This window comes from Peromyscus californicus, unplaced genomic scaffold, assembly GCF_007827085.1.
Source record: "Peromyscus californicus insignis strain IS unplaced genomic scaffold, ASM782708v3 Scaffold_24__1_contigs__length_46423439, whole genome shotgun sequence".
Classification (NCBI taxonomy): Eukaryota; Metazoa; Chordata; class Mammalia; order Rodentia; family Cricetidae; genus Peromyscus; species Peromyscus californicus.
The window spans coordinates 4,257,881-4,276,551 of NW_026294535.1; the positions used below are offsets into that span (position 1 = coordinate 4,257,881).

At 48.0% G+C, this 18,671-nt stretch overlaps 1 pseudogene; it reads right to left on the bottom strand.

The window, feature by feature from the left end:
• Positions 1 to 392: 392 nt before the first annotated feature.
• On the bottom strand, positions 393 to 1,282 carry LOC128119619 (GTPase HRas-like; annotated as a pseudogene).
• Positions 1,283 to 18,671: the final 17,389 nt, after the last annotated feature.

Here is an 18,671-nt window from a genome sequence, read left to right on the forward strand (position 1 = left end):
TGATCTGGTCAGTCCATGCCCTCAGGGACAGTTCACCCTTGCCTGTGGTGAGGGTCGGGGCTGTCTCTCCTGTGTGCAGGGGCCAGCTCTTGCTACACAAACAGACTTTCAGGCCCATACCAGCACCGGATCGGGTCCCTTCCAAGTGCCTGTAGAAAGATCCTTCCATTGAACCAGAGGGTGATTTGCAACACGAACCCTGCAGTTCCTGTCTGCAGCAGAATCCACCGTTAAAATTTTTTAAATATCTAAAACAAGGAAAAGAATAGAATGTGGAGAGGAAAGATGAGTCCCTAGCTTCCCCCTTTTTACTTTAGCAAAATACATTTTTAAGGTATGATGGCAACATTCTACTATAGCCTGTTTCTGAGGGTTATAGGGAATACCAGTCTTACTAACAGTAGAAAAATCTTGACAGAATTTTAAATCCTGCCCCCACTGCTGTAGGCAGGACTATTATCAGTCTTTATGCATTTTGGCACTCCCATATAAGCAAAAGCATGAAGACAATGATTTTTCACATCCTTAACCTTCTCACCTGAATGGGCAGAGGCGAAAATTAGAGAGGAATATGTACTGATAGATACATGGACATATTGTCATTTCCTAAAGGAAGGCATATGCATGACAAAGGTCACAAAGATCCAAGAAAATCTCAGGCCACCAGGTTTCAGGGACAGTCTCACTCGTGGTTCTGTTGAAGATCTTTCCATTGTCAGCACTGATCACTGCCCAGGTCACCTGATGAGGTTGGTGTGAGTCCCTCTGGGCCGCAGCCAGAGCCAGGAAGAGCAGGACGGCCACCAGCTGGAGTACTGCCATCTGGCATCAGGATAGCACACAATTGCAGCTCATGCAGCCAGGTCCACTCTCACTTCTGCAGTTTGTGCTGCTGAATCTCATGTACTAGTGTGTAGAAAGCATCCTCCACAGTCTGTTGGGTCTTGGCTGATGTTTCAGTGTAGGGGATGCCGTAGCAGCGGGCAAGGTCCTGGGCTTATCGAGACTCAACAGTACAAGCAGCCTGGTCAAATTTGTTCCCCACCATTGGCACATCATCTGAGTCCTTCACCTGCTTAATCTGTTCCCTGTACTCACGGATATCTTCAAAGGACTTGTTGGTGGTGTTGGCAAACACACCGAGGCAACCCTCCCGTGTGCACATGTACTGGTCCCACATGGAACTATACTCCTCTTAATCTGCTGTGTCTAAGATGTCCAGCAGACATGTCTCCCCATCAATGACCACCTGTTTTCAATAGGAGTCCTCTATGGTGGGGTCCCTGCGGGTTGTAGGTGTTATTTTACTGCGCTTTTACCCTGCGAGGAAATGTCACGAAACATGACAGAATCCTCTAATAAGAGTTTCATTAAGATGAAAGGGACAGAATGCCCAGGCCTGTGGGAGATACGTGTGTAGAGAAGAAGAAAGAGCGGGGAATATGGGGCCGGCTTATAAAGGCTGGGCGTGCACAGGTTGACGTAACTACTCCATGCATGCGCGTAGATCACATGGCTATGTTGCGCGCTTGCGTAACCATGTAACGTCATGGATCCTGGTCAAGCGACATGCCTTGACCCGGAAATGGCTATTTTGACCTGGAACTGGTTAGGTGGAAGTGTCCAGGTCCGCCGGGCATATGCAAACATGCCCAACCGTGGGGGCGTGTTGTGAACCCTTCATCCCTGACTCTTTTAAAAAAAAAAAACGTGGTTGAGTGTGTATGGGGCAACGTTTCTCTCAAAGACTGCTTCCAGCTGAATAGTGGGCGTCAGTTGGCTCTTGGTGGGGAATGGGAGGGTAGCTTGTGAAGTCCTGGGATGATGGTGGGGAGGTCCTGGAATGATGTTCTACCGTCCCCTTGTTCTGCAGCTGTCCATCCATGCTGTGGCTGGGAACCTTCTGTTTGACAAGATACTGTTGACATAGAAAAAGCTTAGAGAAAAAAGAATCATTATTTATTTTTTATTTTTTGGAGTTGGCATTTATCTGAGGGGTAGATCTGGCCTGCCCAGATGGATACATGTGACATTTATCTGAGGTAGATCTGGCCTTAGTACTCTGCCTAATTTTTTTCTGAGACAAGCCTTATTAGAGGTAGTTTATTTAAGACACCTGTTTCCCTTATTAGGTTAGCATTTAGGAAATGCAGGTGATCAGTTACTGAGTATTCAACAATGATAGATTGTTGAATTATATTTTTCCTTACCACCTGAATATTTTTGATGGTCCTTTTTGCCTCCGGCTCTGTGTGGCCCTGGTTGCGAAAGGAAGGGGTGATACCTTATTCCTCTGGAATTGGTGACAAGGCAGTGGATCCTGATATCCTCTGGAGTTTGAGAGTGAGAGGCCCTGTTTGTTTCACTGTATATGAAGAGAGATTTTTTTGGGGGGGATAGGGGTGAGATAAAAGGTTTTAGATGAGACAGATGGACCCAGTGAGGAAAGCCCTTGAGTTTAGCAGCTGTAGGAGTCACAAGAATTACCTTGAAGGGTCCCTGCCACTTAGGGGAAAGGGGTGAAGGGCGCTGGCCTGGAGGGAAGAGAAGAACCTGATCCTCAATGTGGATAGGAGGTGGACAATTATTGTCACACGGCTGAGGTAATAAACAGTCTGCGTAGCTCCACAGAATAGACCTTAGTTGACATAAAAGCAGAGTTAACAGGCTATCTGGAACAGTTGGAGGGTTGGATGAAACACCTGGTGTTAGAACTGGCCTTCCATACATTAGTTCAAACTGAGAAATTGAAAGAGGCTTTTTAGGAAGAGCCCTGAGCCTGAGAAGAGCTAGAGGCAATAATCTTACCCAGTCGAGATGAAGTTCCTGTGACATCTTAGTAAGAATAGTTTTTAAATACCGGTTGGTATGCCCCACCTTTCCTGAGGATTGAGGACGGTATGGGATATGAAAATGCCAAGGAATGTTAAGATCCTTAGCTAGTGTCTGAGAAATCTGAGAGGTGAACTCTGGGCCATTGTCACACTGAAGAACCAGGAACCCCAAACCGAGAAATAATTTTTTGGAGAAGGAGGTCTGCAACTGTCTGAGCCCGCTTATTAGAAACTGGATATCCTTCCACCCAATTTGAAAATGAGTCTACCATCACAAGGAGATATTTAACTTTCCTGATGGTGGCCATATGGGTAAAATCGAGCTGCCAGTCAGTCCCTGGAAGGGAACCTCTAGCCTGGTGGGTGGGAAAAGGCTGACTCTTGTACTTAGTATTGGGATCTGTTTTTTGTCAGATCTCACAAGAGGCAGTAATAGTTCTTAAGAACTGTAAGTCCTCACAGGTGGGCTGCAGGTGAGCTTTTATGAATTGAGACAAAGCAAGATTATTAGGATGAAAGAACTGGTGTAGATAGGAAAGAATTTGTCTAGTGTCTGGTGTTCCCTGTGAGGGTGTAGGCTGTACTGTATGGATTCCCTGTGGTGGGTGAGGTGAGACTTGGCCCTGGAGAGCCACTGTCCTGGCTGCCTGGTCAGCCCGGTTGTTTCCCCTGGAGATGATCGAGCTATCAGTCTGATGAGACCGGCAGTGGACAATTCCTATAGCCTTGGGGAGGTGGGAAGCCTCCAGCATGGCCACCTCCCCAAGGCTATAGGAATTGAGTTAGATATGGATCCCCCTTTTGCTATGAGAAGGCCATGCTCCCTCCAAAAAGCAGCGTGGGACAGGAGGATATGAAAAGCATATTTGGAGTCAGTGTAAACATTTAGAGATTGTCCCTGTGCCAATTGGAAGGCACAGGTGAAAGCTATCAGCTCAGCCTGTTGGTTAGTGGTGTGTGTGGGTAATGCCTGTGCCTCTATTATCTCAGTATCTGACACTATGGCATAACCCACTTTACGAGTCCCTTCATATAAAAAGGAGCTGCCATCTGTCTACCAGGTATAAGTAGCCTGAGGAAATGTGCTCTCCTGTATGTGTGAAGGGGGAGGTAACAGTTCCTCTAAGGTTTCAGTGCAGGATTGAGAAGAATAGTCAGCATTAGGTTGAGGGAGGAGGCTTGAAATATTAAGAGGTGGACAAGTCCAGAAAGTGTGGCATCCTCTAGTAATGCCACCTGGAGAGAAAGAACCTGGGAAGGAGGTAAAGTTTGTAAGCCTTTATAAGTTAAAAGATGGGACAGATTATAATGAGAGAAAACAGTAATGGATGACCCAAAGCTTAGCTTTGATTCCCGAATAAGGAGCTCTGCAGCTGCTAAGGCATGGATGCAAGGTGCCCAGCCCTGACTTGTAAGGTCTAGCTTCTTTGACAGATAGGCTACAGGAGCAAAAGAGGGTTCCAGCTGATGCCCTAGATTTCCCAGGGCAAATCCCTCTTTCTCTGCTATATAGAGGGAGAAGGGACACGTTAAGTCTGGGAGATGGAAGTGCTGGAGCCTGAAGAAGAGCCTGTTGGAGCTTTTGGAAAGGTTTAGTGACAGGATGAAGGAGGGGTTTATGTGGCGAGCCCTGAGCTGCCTCTTATAAGGGGCGAGCAAAGAGAGAAAAAGATGGAACCCAAGACCGTAGGAAGCCAGCTATTCCTACGAAAGACAAAATCTCCGGTTTAGTAGAAGGGACTGTGAGGGACTGGATTAGACGCTTCTATCTACAGTAATAGCCTTGTGAGTTGGAGTAATGGATAGACCCAAATAGGTGACCTGGGGAGTTGACAGCTGAACTTTAGAAGGAGATACCCTGTAACCTCGGCTGGATAAGAAATTTAGGAGAGCAGAGGTGTTAGTTTGACTAACCTGTATGGACGGGCTACAGAGTGAAATACCATCTACATACTGTATTAGTTTAGATCCAGGGAGAGACAGAGAAAGCAGGTCAGAGGCCAGAGCCTGACCAAATAGGTGTGGACTGTCTCTGAATCCCTGTGGCAGAACAGTCTAGGTCAGCTGTGTGGACCGGTGAGTGTCAGGATCAGTCCAGGTGAAAGCAAAGATATTTTGAGACTGAGGACTGAGAGGAATAGAAAAGAAGGCGTCTTTGAGATCTAGAACTGAGAAGTGAGAGGTTCCAGAAGGGACAGTGGACAGGAGAGTATACGGATTAGGCACTACAGGATGGAGGGGGACCACTGCAGAGTTAATGAGCCAGAGGTCTTGGACCAGGTGGTAGGTTCCATTAGACTTTTTAACTGCAAGTATGGGGGTGTTAAAAGGTGAAGAGGTTAGGCGGAGCAGCTTTTTCCTGAGAAGGTCAGAAATGATAGGCTTAAGTCCTCTCAGGCTCTGGAGTGAGAGAGGATACTGAGCTTGGGTGATATACCTGGCAGGATCTTGTAGCTGGATAATAACAGGCTGATGGTGTCTAGCAATAGAAGTGTTTTGGGTATCCCAGACTTTTGGGTCTACCTGAGAGGCTGGTAGGGGAAAAGAATTGTTAGAGTCAGAAGAGTGAGTGGCTAGGAGGAGAAGCAAAGGAGCTGCTGGCGTGTCTGGGATGAGGCAAGTGTGTGGAGCGAAAGAAATGGACGGTCCTACCTTAGCTAGAAGATCGAGGTACAGGGCAGCTTGGCACCCCTAAGAATGTGTGTGTGAGAAGGATGCCTCTGAAAATGCAATTGAGTGGTGGCGTCTGATGAGGTAGGTAAGGCTGCCCCCCAACTCCGACAATAGGGAGATGAGCAGGAGAAGTGGGCCCCCAAAACTCTCTCAGGACTGAGTAGGTAGCTCCGGTGTCCAAAAGGAATGAGATGGGGGTGCCCATTTACTTTTATTATTACCCTTGGTTCCCTGTGTGAGATGGGAGTGGCCGGGGCAGAACCTGGGCAGTGTCAGTCCTCGCCGTAGGCCAAGCCTAGAAAGTCAGCCAGAGGGTGGTCTTTGTCTGGCGTTCCTATGTCACTTGGGACATTAGGACAGTCAGCTGACCAGTGACCCTTTTGGCAACACTTTTCACAAGGCTTTGTTGGTGCCCTTCGTGGGCCAGTGGTGCAAGCCCGGGCCAAATAGCCTTCTTTCCCGCACTTGAAATAGGGACCAGACAGCTTTCGGGGAGCTGGTCGGATGGTGCTTGCCAGCATCAGGCAGTTCCTTTTCTGGGCTTTTTCATCCCTCCCATGGTACCCCTTAAATGCTTTTGCCAGCACATCTGCCTGTGGAGTCAGAGGGCCATTCTCCAAGCGTTTAAGTTTATCCCTAATGTTGCGGAAGCTCTGTGAGACAAAGTGGGTCATTAGGAACCGCCTGCCCTCAGGGCTTTCCGGGTCTAAGCTAGTGAACTGAAATAGAGCCTTGGTGAGCCGCTCTAAGAAGTGAGACGGATTTTCGTCCTTACCCTGAATTATCATCTTTAGTTTTTCATAGTTTACTGGTTTTAGGGCAGCCTTATGGAGACCTGTCAGGAGACAGGTAACAAACCTATCTTTGGCTAGACAGCCACCCTGGGTGTTATAGTCCCAGTGTGGTTCTTGGTCAGGAACCGCCTCAGCTCCTGGGGGGTGTGAAAGGTTAGTCTGATGAATTTCATCTGCATGGGTCCTAGCCTGTTCCCATACCTGCCTGCGCTCCTCAGGAAGTAAATTATTAGAAAGTATTATGTATACATCATGAAACGTGAGACTATAAGATTGACTTATATATTGAAACTGTTTGATAAAGGAAGTAGAATTAGAAGTATAAGAACCCAGCTTACTTTCTATCTGAGAGAGTTCTTCTAGAGAGAATGGAACATGAACTTTAGTCAGTCCATCCACACCGGCCACCTCTCGCAAAGGGAGAACAGTGGAAGGTTTTGGATGGCTGGAATCAGGCAATTTAGCAGTTTGAGAACAGGTGGTAGGAGGAGTAAAGGTCGGAGCCAGGGCAGGACCTTTGGAAACAACCACTGCCGAGGGAGGAGCAGCCGCTGCCGAAGGAAGATCAGCTTTAGAAGGAGAAGAATCCGGAAGAGGAGCTGAAGGAACAGTCGCCCTAGGAGTAGGAGTGGGAACCAGAGGTCGAATAGGTGGAGGTTTTAGAGTCAGAGATTCCGGAGTCAGAGAATCCTTCGGTTTAGCCATAGCTAGGAGCATATGAGCAGGAGAGAAGGAATCCAGAAGAGACAGTTTAGCACTGAGAAAGAAGAAAGCAACTGTTTCCATTTGCCTGCTTGCTGACAGAAATTAGATAACTCCCGTAAAATATCGGGATTTAAGGAGCCGCTCAGCGGCCAGTTTTTGTTGTTTTCTAAAGCATATTTGGACCATTTCTTAGTACAGAGACAGGTCAGCTTAGGAATCTTTATGTAAGGCATTAAGCTGAGAGGTTTTAAAGCTTCAAGAAGACAGCCTAACGGAGAGGAAGGACTAATAGGGTTGGAAGCCTTGTTTGCCATGTCTGCAGCGGAGAGGCAGAAAAATAAAAAAATTAAAAAAAAACCAAACGTGATCTGGAGCCAAGGCCCCAGGTGTCCCCAAGGCCAAGGACAGATACCAGGCACAGGCCACTAATTGGCTTGTCAGCCACAGAAGTGGTGGTGGTGGGGGCCGCCACGTGAGGCAATGATTCCCTCGAATCCGGACAGCATTTGCCGCTTCGTCAAACCGGGTGAACGTGTCAGCCTCACGTGAATCCCAGGATGCACCCAACAGCGGTGGTCCCACTGTGAGAAATATCTCAGGCTGCAGACATGGGAGACGGCTAGAAATTTAGGCCTGTGATAGGGGCCAACTGTAGCCAATAAGGACCATGACCGGGGGTTCCCCTGGTTTCAGGAATACTTGTGAGGCGCCGGGCGCTCAACGGTTGTTCTCACAGATTCAGGAAACCGTTTAAGCTGGCCGAAAAGTGGGGAGACTCACCAATCGGAGAAGCGGTGTTGGATGTAATTTATGTGCAGCCAGGCGAATGGATAGCGGTCTGTCGCGTACAGAGCAGAATACCTGGTTTGTGTGTAGCAGTCGTCCCAGGTTTATGGGTTTCCAGGTGCAGGGTGCCCGGAAGCACCTACTTGGTCTTCGGCACCAGATGTTAGTTATTTTGCTTCACTCTTACCTTGCGAGGAAACGTCACAAAACACGACAGAATCCACTAAGAAGAGTTTTATTAAGATGAAAGGGACAGAGTGCCCAGGCCTCTGGAAGAGACACATGTGTAGAGAAGAAGAAAGAGCGGGGAATATGGCGCCGGCTTATAAAGGCTGGGCGTGTACAGGTCGACGTAACTACTCCACACATGCACGTAGATCACATGGCTATGTTGCACTCTTACGTAACCATGTAACGTCATGGATCCTGGTCACGCGAGACGCCTTGACCCGGAAATGGCTATTTTGACCTGGAACTGGCTAGGTGGAAGTGTCCAGGTCCACCAGGCATATGCAAACATGCCCAACCGTGGGGGCGTGTTGTGAACCCTTTAGCAGGGAATTCTCGTATGTTTTATGTGCCATTGTTCAAACAATTCTGTCTTGGTTTTACTGATGAAGCAAGGCCCATTGTCTTTCTTAGCATGGGTCCTAACAGGGTGGCCAGTATTGGTGAAATTATTAAGGCCACTCCACGTAGTTAAAAGGAGATTTATTTAATGGTGTAACTTACAAATTAAGGGATAGGTAGGTCGCGGGGTCTGGGGAGGTTGTATCGCAGTACAGCGGTGTTCTCTGGACCTCTGCTTGGCCCACCTCCACCGTCCAGGGTCCCAGAACAGAGAGAGTGCTGGCCCATCCAGATCTTGTGTCTCCAGGTGCCTTCGTTGGCCCCTCCTTGTAGGCGTGACAGTTGGCCGAAGTCTCAATGGGGGTTGGAACTTCCAGATCAAAGCTGGAATGGCTACCCACTACAGGCCAGGTATTGTTGGCAGAAGGTCGGGCTATTAGCTATTGGTGAAATTATTAAGGCCACTCCATGTAGTAAAAAAAGGAGGTTTATGTTTTCGGGTAACTTACAAGTGAAGGGATTGTTTACAGGGTCTGGGAAAGGTGTGGCGCAATCCGGCGGTGTTCTCTGGAGAACTCTGCTTGGTCTACCTCCAGCGTCCAGGGTCCAGGAACAAAGAGAGCTGGCACATCGGGATCTCAGGTCTTCAGGGTCCTCTCTCAGCCCTGCCTTGTAGGCGTGCCTGTACCGAAGCCTCAATGGGGTTTGGAACTTCCAGGTCAAAGCTGGAGTGGCTACCAACTACAATTAGCCATTCTCTGAGGTAATACAGTCAGTCCATTCAAGTCTTTGATCAGGTTGGGAGAAATTAAGGGAAGGAATAGAGAAGGCAAACTTGGCACAATCTGTGGGTTCCTACCCCACCGGGAACTTAGGTCTCCTGAGAAGGGAGACCTGGAACTGTAGCTAGAGTTTTCCTGCCTGGCCCACAGTCAGGACAAATCTCTCTCACCCGCCAGTCCCACAGCCGCTCAGACCCAACCAAGTAAACACAGAGACTTACATTGCTTACAAACTGTATGGCCGTGGCAGGCTTCTTGCTAATTGTTCTTATCTCTTAAATGAGTCCATTTCTATAAATCTATACCTTGCCACGTGGCTCATGACTTACTGGCATCTTCACATGCTGCTTGTCATGGCGGGTGGCTGGCAGTGTCTCTCTTCTGCCTTCCTGTTCTCTCAATTCTCCTCTCTGTTAGTCCCGCCTATACTTCCTGCCTGGCCACTGGCCAATCAGTGATTTATTTATTGACCAATCAGCAACACATTTGACATACCGACCATCCCCAGCATGGAACCGAGAGGTAAGTGCACTGCTCACCTGTTCTCTGGCCTTCCTTTTTCCCAGGAGACAATCGGACGTGGCAGGGAGCCAAGTCAGGCCAGGACTCATTTATTTTAAAACAAGCTCTTGTTAAAGTATAAAGAACAAAAGACCCAGGTTCTGGCGGGGGGGGGGGGCAGCAAATCCCCCATTGGGCCGATCAGCTTAAAGGTTACCTAATCATGTGCCTAGTCTACAGTATTTACAGTGTTGTTATGAGGGAACCATGTACTGACATTTTTCTTTTGTTTTTTGTTTTGTTTTTTGTTTTTGTTTTTTTTTTTTTTGAGCTGAGGACCGAACCCAGGGCCTTGTGCCTTCTAGGCAAGTGCTCTACCCCTGAGCTAAATCCCCAACCCACTGACATTTTTCTTGACCCGAAGCTCCAATCACATTTTTTTGTAAACTTGGGTTCCAGCATCTACACTTTCCCTTGTGGCAGCTTTACTAGCCCCTGGCTCCATTGGCCCTTCCCCACAGACTCTCCTTTTTATTTTATGCCCACCTTGGTTTAGGTTTGGGCACAAGGCACCTCTTAGGAGGTTCGCCCATGGCACCTCGGTTGAGGTTAGCCTTATGTTTTAGGGGGAGTCCTCTGAGTTGACCCTATTGTTATGGAAATGGAGAGACATAAGCTGTATTTCTTGTTTTTCGCATCTTGTGAGCCCAAATATCTTTCTCCAGATGCAATGCCCAAAGTTAAATAATAGAATTAGCAGGACTATTGGACCCAACAATGTGGAGACCAGGGTGGTTAACCAGGGGGACCAGTTGAATATTCGCTGATGCCAAGAATTCTGTTTATCTCTTTGTCTATCCTCAGTTTCCTTATGAATCTCATCTAAATTTTTGGTGACCTTCCCAGAGTGATTGACATAAAAACAGCACTCTTCCCCCAGGGCCTTGCATAGCCCTCCCTGTTGCAAAAACAAAAGGTCTAGCCCCCTATGATTGTGTGAGGCCAATTGTGCTAGCGAATCAAGGAACTTTTGAAGAAACCTAACAGGGGTTTCTAACTTAGCTAAGTTTACATCCATTAATTGTCTTAACTCTTGATATTTTTTGTTGTTGTAACACCATAGAGGGAGCCCCCAGGCCCGCTCTGGTGGCTCCCGTCCCTAAGAGGGTGGTCACTGTCAGGGCTGTCATTGGTTTTCTCTTAACATGAGGGCTCAATCGCGCCATGACCTTCTCATTATCGTGGTACAATACATGAGGAAGCATCAACACCATGACACAAGAATCATTCCATTGTGTTAAGAGTTCAGTGGAAACGCAAATGGACAGCCTGATCTGGCGGCAGAGCCAGAAGACACCTGAATCCTTAGGCCTCAGCCAGAGAGGGGTTGTGGCATTTATCTCCTTGCATCCCCTCCAGTGGACATCCGGAGCCCCCTCTGGTGTAATACAGGTCATAGTTGTAACCGCAGATGGGAAAGATAGCCCCCTGTGGTCCTCCACAGTTGGGTCACCCCACCTGCATCCGATAAGGCTATGCTCTGTCCAAAATTGTCCTTCTCCCTCTGCCTCAAAGAAGGGGGGCCGCCGATTAATCACATCCAGCAGGAGGCAGTGAGATCTGGCCGGGAATAGTTTTAAGCCCAAAAATGCCATTTGTACTGCTGACAGGCCAAGTCCCTCATCCTTAGGTAGTCCAGGGGGCCTGAGAGGGGCCCTTGTTGCAGGGGAGAAGGAGAGAGAGTTAATTCCTTATGTGGGTCCAATGGGGGAGAAGTGATCAGGGGTAGGATGGGTTGCGTGGGCCCTATTACCGGGGGCTCCTAAATTGGCCAGATGGTTCTCCTTGTGGAGAAGAGTAGCCCCTGGTCATCTCCCTGCCTGTATAAGTGAAGGCCTCACATTTTCCCTGTGTCCCAATCGACCGCTCTCTCTGTCCCATATCTGTAATAGTCATCTGCATGGGATTACTTCTATACTTGGAGCAGTGGCCATACAGGGGTTTGGATGCCAGAGGAGTCTGGGGAGCCCATCGGACCCTGATATTACCTCTTTGTTTTATCCAGTAGCCTGGCCAACCTAAAGCCTTTTGTTGGCTGGCAGGAGGCTGTTGCAGAGGACACACTCATTTAAAATACCCCTCCTGTCCACATCTGAACCAGGCCCCCTGGATCACAGGCTTTGCTGTTCTTTGACTCTGGGTTGCCAGGGCCTGTGAGAAATCCTCAGTCAGGGCAGCCATCTTGGATTGCAATGCTAAGGCCAGTGTTTGGGTCTGGTGATGTTGGGTGCCAAGATCCTAGGTGGTCTCTTTCATGCCTGTGCAGGCATCATGGTGTTCTGAATTCATTCCAGCCCAGCCAGAATTTTTTTAAGTTGGTCCTGGAGGGGTCCAGTCGGTAGTTTGTGATTAATCCTCTGTTGAACCCAGTCTATAAACTCTGCTAGGGTCTCATTGGGCTTCTGCCTGACTCTGGCTATGAGGGATTCTGTAGGTTCCTAATCTAGCTCACCCAGGGCCACTAGCCCCACATGTCACACCTGGTCTTAGTATGGTGTCAGGACTGCAGTCTGCTGGACCCCCATAGGGTACCCATCAGCAGTTCCCACCAACATCCCATAAGTAATCAGGATTGTGTACTAAGCAGCTCGATTGGCCTCTGCTCAGACTCTACATTCCTCCTTATGTGGGTGCACCATTTGATGTATTGAGTGCTTGAAAGGACAGCCTTAGCCAGGTCCAGCCAATCCTTGGGGACACAGGGATTATATGCAATATCCTGCTGTAGGGTCTGGGACCAAGGGGCATTTGAACCATCCTCTGCCACTGCCTTGTGGAGTTCCTTAAGGTCTTTGGCCTCCCATGGGTACCATTCTTGTGGCCTATTAGGGCTGGGGGCCAGATTAATGGGAAATGACTGGGGGATTGCTCTTGGGGCCCTGTGCCTTGCCTCCCTTGGGGCCCTATCTGGGTAATATAGGCCTCTGTATAATTCAGTTCATTGGCTGTCAGATTCCTGGCTGATCGCCGGTCCCAGGTACCCCAGTCACGTAGGTCCCTTCTAAGGGTAGTGTATGGCAAGCATTCCCCTATTTCTAGGATGTAAGGTGGGGGGCCCTGCTCCTTCGGGGAGCATGGCTCACAAGGCGTGGAGCGGGTGACTGTAACTTGTTCTCTTTACCTTCCTGGTCCTCTTTGCCTTCTTTGGCCTCCCCTGGCTCTTGGGGATTTTTGGAGAGGTTTCATTACCCATACTTAGGGTTTCATTCACTCTGCAAGAATGCTTGGCCTCAGCCAAACGTACTTTCGAGCCCCACTTTGGCCGCCAGCTGTGGGTTCTCACCCCACCAGGAACTTAGATTGCCTCTGAGGAGGTGGTCTGGAACCAAGGAAACATAAGTGTGCTGCTCTCCTGTTTCCAGCCTTCCTCTTGTCTGGAGACAATCGGATGCAGCGGGGAGTCATGTCAAGCAGGAACTCATTTATTAGGCAGTAAGCATCTTTTGAAGCTGGAAACTGCAGAACACAGCAGGTGGGGTAGGGAGGTGGAAGGAACCAACCAGTCGTTTTAAAGGTCACCCTCTACTCATTTTTTTCCTATGAGCTGTTTATGTACTGACATCATACTCATTCCTTTGTCTGATTTTTGCATCCAGTCTAATCTCAGTGTAAACAACTTAGGCTCCTTTTTTGTGGCCCGTGTGCCCCTCATGGGGCCACAAATCTAAGACCAAAATCCTCCTCCTTACCCTTCTTCCTGTCCTCCCCTCCTCCCACTGCTTCCCCATATCTCCCAATGTCTCAACCTACAGACACTGGCCTAACACCCCCAAATCTTCGCTGTTTTCTTCTTATAGTTGGTCTCACCAGACTCCTGCCTTCCCACCCATTTCATTTCTTAGCACCAGATGTTAGAAAAAAATTTAAAAGGCTGAGGAATATCCCCAAATTCATCTACAGGAATTGGTGGAAATGGCTTTTACAGTTTTTAATGCTCAAGAATGACAGCCAAGTTAACCTGTTAGACAAGGCTGCAACAGAATATGCTCTAAGCCCAAGCCTTAGCAGCTGCTCTGAGGCCCCCACACTCCCCACAAGGGGTACAAGGGAAGTCGGCCACAAGGCTCCATCCCACTGGAGCTCAGTCCAAGTCAACTCTGCCAAAAATTGCTTCAAATGTGGCAAGCAGGGCCACTGGTCACAGTATTGTCCTGACCCCTAGCTGCCCAGGAGGCCCTGCCGACAGACTGGGCACTGGAAATCGGAATACACTCGTGCAGGCTCGTCCTCTATGCCATGCCATGGAGGTTGAGACTCACCAACACTGGCAACTGAGAACTCCTAAGCCTGGCAGAGGACTGATGCGGCCTAGACCTGCTGACACCCATTGCCCTCTCTGAGCCTACGGTGACGCTGCAAGTAGTGGGTAAGTCCAATGACTTTTTTTTTTGGACATGGGAGCTACCTATTCTGTTTGGACATCTCAGTTCCCTCACCAGTTTCTGTTACAGGGGTGGACCAGATCCCTTCCTTCCCACTTAAGACCCTGACACTTCCCTGCATTCTTGCAGGGCGATTCTTCTCTCACTCTTTTGGGGGGCCACTCTCACCTTGGCCCCCACACTCTGCTGAGTATTTCACAGGTCCATAAATGGGTTGCTCCAGATATATTTCAGCCTCTGCACCAGCTTCAAGGACACCAACCAGGTGAGGATTGGCAGGTGGACTTCAATCACATGCGCAAATCTAAGGAATTTCGTTACCTCCAATGATTGACACCTTTATCCTCAAGAAAGGTTGAGAAGGCCAATGGACTCATCGAATGACAGCTCACCAAGCTCTTCATTGTACTCAGGTTATCTTGGCCCTCCCTTCTCCCCATTGCGCATACCCACCTCCAGCCCACCCCACACTCTCCTACAGTTTTTAGCCCTTTTGAGCTTCTTTATGGAAGGCTCTTCATCCTCAATCACCACCTCCCAGCCCAAACTCCTCCATTGGCGGGTATCTCCCCTACCTCTCTTTTCTGAGGTCCCTTTTCCATTCATACTGTGATCCTCACCACCCACTCGGCTGCCAAGCTTCTGGGATATCCATGCTGGTATCATCTCTCAAGCTCAAGTGGGCACCTATTCAGGATACATGGTCTGTCCAGCAGCTGGGACCCTCCACCCTCCAGTTTTCTAAGATGTTCCAACAAAGGGCCTATCTGCTCTTCTGCTTTTGTACATTCATCTACAACTAGGGGAGATGTTAATGATCTATTTTTTTTCCTAAAAACTTGCCGCCTTTGATTCCTCAAGAAACAGATGCTTGAGGTCTCCAGGATGACAGTTAACCAGATGCTCCTCCAATCACACCTCCTGCTGAATGTGAGCTCACCAATTCCTGACTCTTCCCCACGTCGGCCCTTGCCCGCAGGAAGTAGTCAGACTTGAACCAGCGTCCCTATACCTGAAGAATCTGGAATGTTCTGGTGGAAGATCCACCTCAACTCCCCTCCCCCATCTCTTTGCCCAAACCCACTCCTCCTAAGCCCACCAAACACAGCTCCTCCCCCAGAGAGGCTCAAGACCACTCCCACAGTTATATACTGTGCTGCATTCCAGAAAACAAACACGTGGTTCTTCCGGTCTCTTGTCCTGGTCTCCTCTCTGTGGGCCTGGGGAGTCACCCAGGAATGCTTCACCCATTAAACCTGGGCTTTTCCAATTCAGTCTGATTCAGTTTAATTTGGATTGCTGCGTCGCTGAAGAGGCCTTCAGTGTACAGAGACTTATCACCCCTCAAGCTTAGCACCTGTGGGGGTTACAGTAATTACCTTGAAGGGGCCCTGCCATTTAGGGGAAAGTGGTGAGGGACCTGGTCTGGAGAAGAGAGAGGGACATGATCCTCGATGTTGATCAGGGATGGACAGGGGTTGGCGTATGGTCAGAGTAGAGGAACCTCAAACTCTTAAGGACACACATGCTCCATTATCAACAGTAACTACCATTCTACATTCGGACACAACCTTTGACCATTATCCCAAGCCCTCATAACTCATAACCACACTTTGTCCTTTCTATGTAACTTTAGGGGCCAGAGCTACTCTGGAACTGGGTAGGTGTGAGTAACTAATGATAGCCAGCCAGCCCTGATCAAAGTAGGAGCTGAGTCAGAATAAGCCTTAAGAGATGTTTTCCTCACAGAGTAAAGCACAGCATCTCCTACCAGGAAGCAACGTGTCAACAGTCTGATGAACAGGTCGAGCCTGCTTTGAGTGAGCCACCACAGCTGGCTTCACAGCTCCCCTTGCTATGTAGTCATCATGGGTGTTTAGAGGGGAAATACAGACCCGTGAACCCCCACCATAAGCACAGGCTACTCTCCCTCTGCCTCCATGACCATGGCACCTGTTGAAGTGCAGGTCTGGACTCCCAAACCATAGAAGAGCAAGGGCTGGAGACTGTCTTGCCCTGTTTTCATCTACAGCAGGAGTGTGTGCTCACTGCTGATGGATGGGGGGCTTCTTGTGTGATGCAAATGTTCTAACATTGAGCCAGGGTGATACCGGCATCCTGCTGTAAATCTATACTTAGACTACAAGCAGTAAAGCTTTTTAAAAGCGTACAACTACACACACACACACCACCTCAAGACTCAGGAACTAACATGGAAGTGGGGTGAAAACATTGTAAAACTCAGGGCATCTGGAAGACTGCAGTGAGACTCTTCTGGACACCACAGGCCTGAATCACGGCACTAATAGACTCAAAGCAGCTGTGATTGCCTGCACATAATCAAGCCAGTCAATATTATAACATGGAGAAAGGGGGCTTATGACTTCCCTCCCCTAACTGAGGAGGTTCTGACTGCTAATGGTTCCCAGGGAAGGGAGTCGAAGCTTTCTTTTGAGGGTGTGACCCCTTGGAGGTCAACCACCTATGCCTCATCCTCCAAGATTATAACTTAATTGGCTGAGGGTGGGTTTTGGTGAGTCAGGATCTTCAGTCAGCACCCCAGGTGACTCTAAGCTGCAAACCCCCTTCCAGACCACCTGAGTTGGGTGAAGGAGGATGCTATTGTAGGAAATTAAAAATATATAGATTTTATTTTCTTAGACAAAGTCTCATGTAGCACAAAACTATGTGGCCTTGAAACAACTATGTTCAAAAACGACTTTGAACCTCTGAAGTGCTGGGATTACAGCCATGTACCACCATGCCTGATTTATGTGGTTCTGGGGTGTTGAACCATAGTACTAGGCAAGTACTTTGTAAACTAGGCTAACTCCCTCCCATGTAAAATTGATGGGTTTGTGAATGGTCTCTGACTCTCTGTAACATCCACAGTGGAACAACAGGAGTATCTTCTGTTAGAATACTTGACCTTGGTTTCTGAAACCTTTTTGAAGTATAAGACAAAGATAAGCAGACAAGTCCAGCTACACTTCAACTTGACTTAGGGTGACCACAATACTGAAGGGCTCATTACCACAGGAACCAGCCACGTGTTGAACTTTTCAGTCCCACTTCCACTTGACCTCCACGGAGGGAGGAAGGGCTGTCGCTCAAGTGGATCACTGGTGACCAGTGGTATAATCACCCATGCCCACCTAAAGAAGCCTTCATAGAACCTCCACCCCAAGTATGAAGCTTAGGATTTTCTTGTCTGTGAACTAGAATACTACCATATGCCAAGGGAGTAGAGTACCTCAACTCCTTGAAAATAAGAGACTCTGGCTGGGGGACCCATGTGAATCTTAGCATGCCTCTTATACTGGCCTTCCTCTGGCCGTCATGTGTCCTTGAGTACACCATAACCAGTTGGTAAATGCACACTAATGGGTTTGCTTGAGTTCTGTGAGCCATCTAGCAAACTCTGAGTACAGGAGGGCATTGCAGAAGCTTCCAAATTGCAAGCAACCAGCTAGTCAGAAATAGAGATTGCAGCTTGGATGTGTGGTTGATGCTGGAAGTGGGGGTGATTGCACAGATTCTCTGTTTTCCCAAAGTTCCTTGCATATCCTTTAAAAATAAAATGTTGGCAAGAATGAAGTTGCTTGCAGAAAAATGGATGCAACCAGGCTAACATAGTGAGTCATTCTCAGAAAGGAAAATAATGAGTTTTCTCCTACTTTGGATCTTTTATAGCTACATAAACTTGTGTACATACTAGTGCCATGAAGTGAGAAGTAGAGCTGTCTGGAGACAAATGCACTGATAGTCGGACATGCAGGCTATGCACCGAGAGCATTTGTATACTTGCATAAAAGTGGCTTTATGTAGTCCTGTACAACAATAATAAACTGTTAATTAAAAACCGTAATACTCATCATGGATTCCAGTAAGCCAAGCTAAAACCCAAACAGAGTCATGCATGATAAGATTTAAATGGACATGATGACACCAAATTGTTCATCAGACTTTTTAAGAAATCAGTGTTGAGAAGAAATTTCTGAAGGGGGGCAAATTGATTTGAGTAATAGTAAGTTTCCCTCTATCTTAATTCTGCCACAAAAGAGATCAACCAAGAACTGGGATTTGACAAAAGACAGCAAATCTGCTTGCCCTGCATAAGGCCATACGACTAATTGCTAACACAACAGCAAAAAGTACGAAATTCCCTAAATATAACTGGAAAATTGATAGTGTTTCAACTAATTCATTGAGAAGTTTATGTTCAAAAGCACTGCAGAACTGGACAAAAGTCTCAGAACCAAGCTGGTACAAGGAGTCATGCTTTGCATTTAGGAGGCTGAGGCTAGAAGATTGTTATGAATTGGATGTGAGCCTGAGCTATAAGGTGAGTTCAGGTGATGAACATAGACTACAAAATGAGACCATAGCAAAAGCCTATCTAAGGTTTGGATGCATTTGGTCTCAGCACTCAGGCAACAGAGGCAGGTCGATCTGTGTGTGTGTAAGGTCAGCCTGGTCTTGATAGTTCCAGGACAGTGAGGAATGCATAATGTGATGTCTCAAAAAAAAAGTTCTAAGAACTGTCAGAATAAGCAAAATCTGGAACATAGATACTGAAGTTTG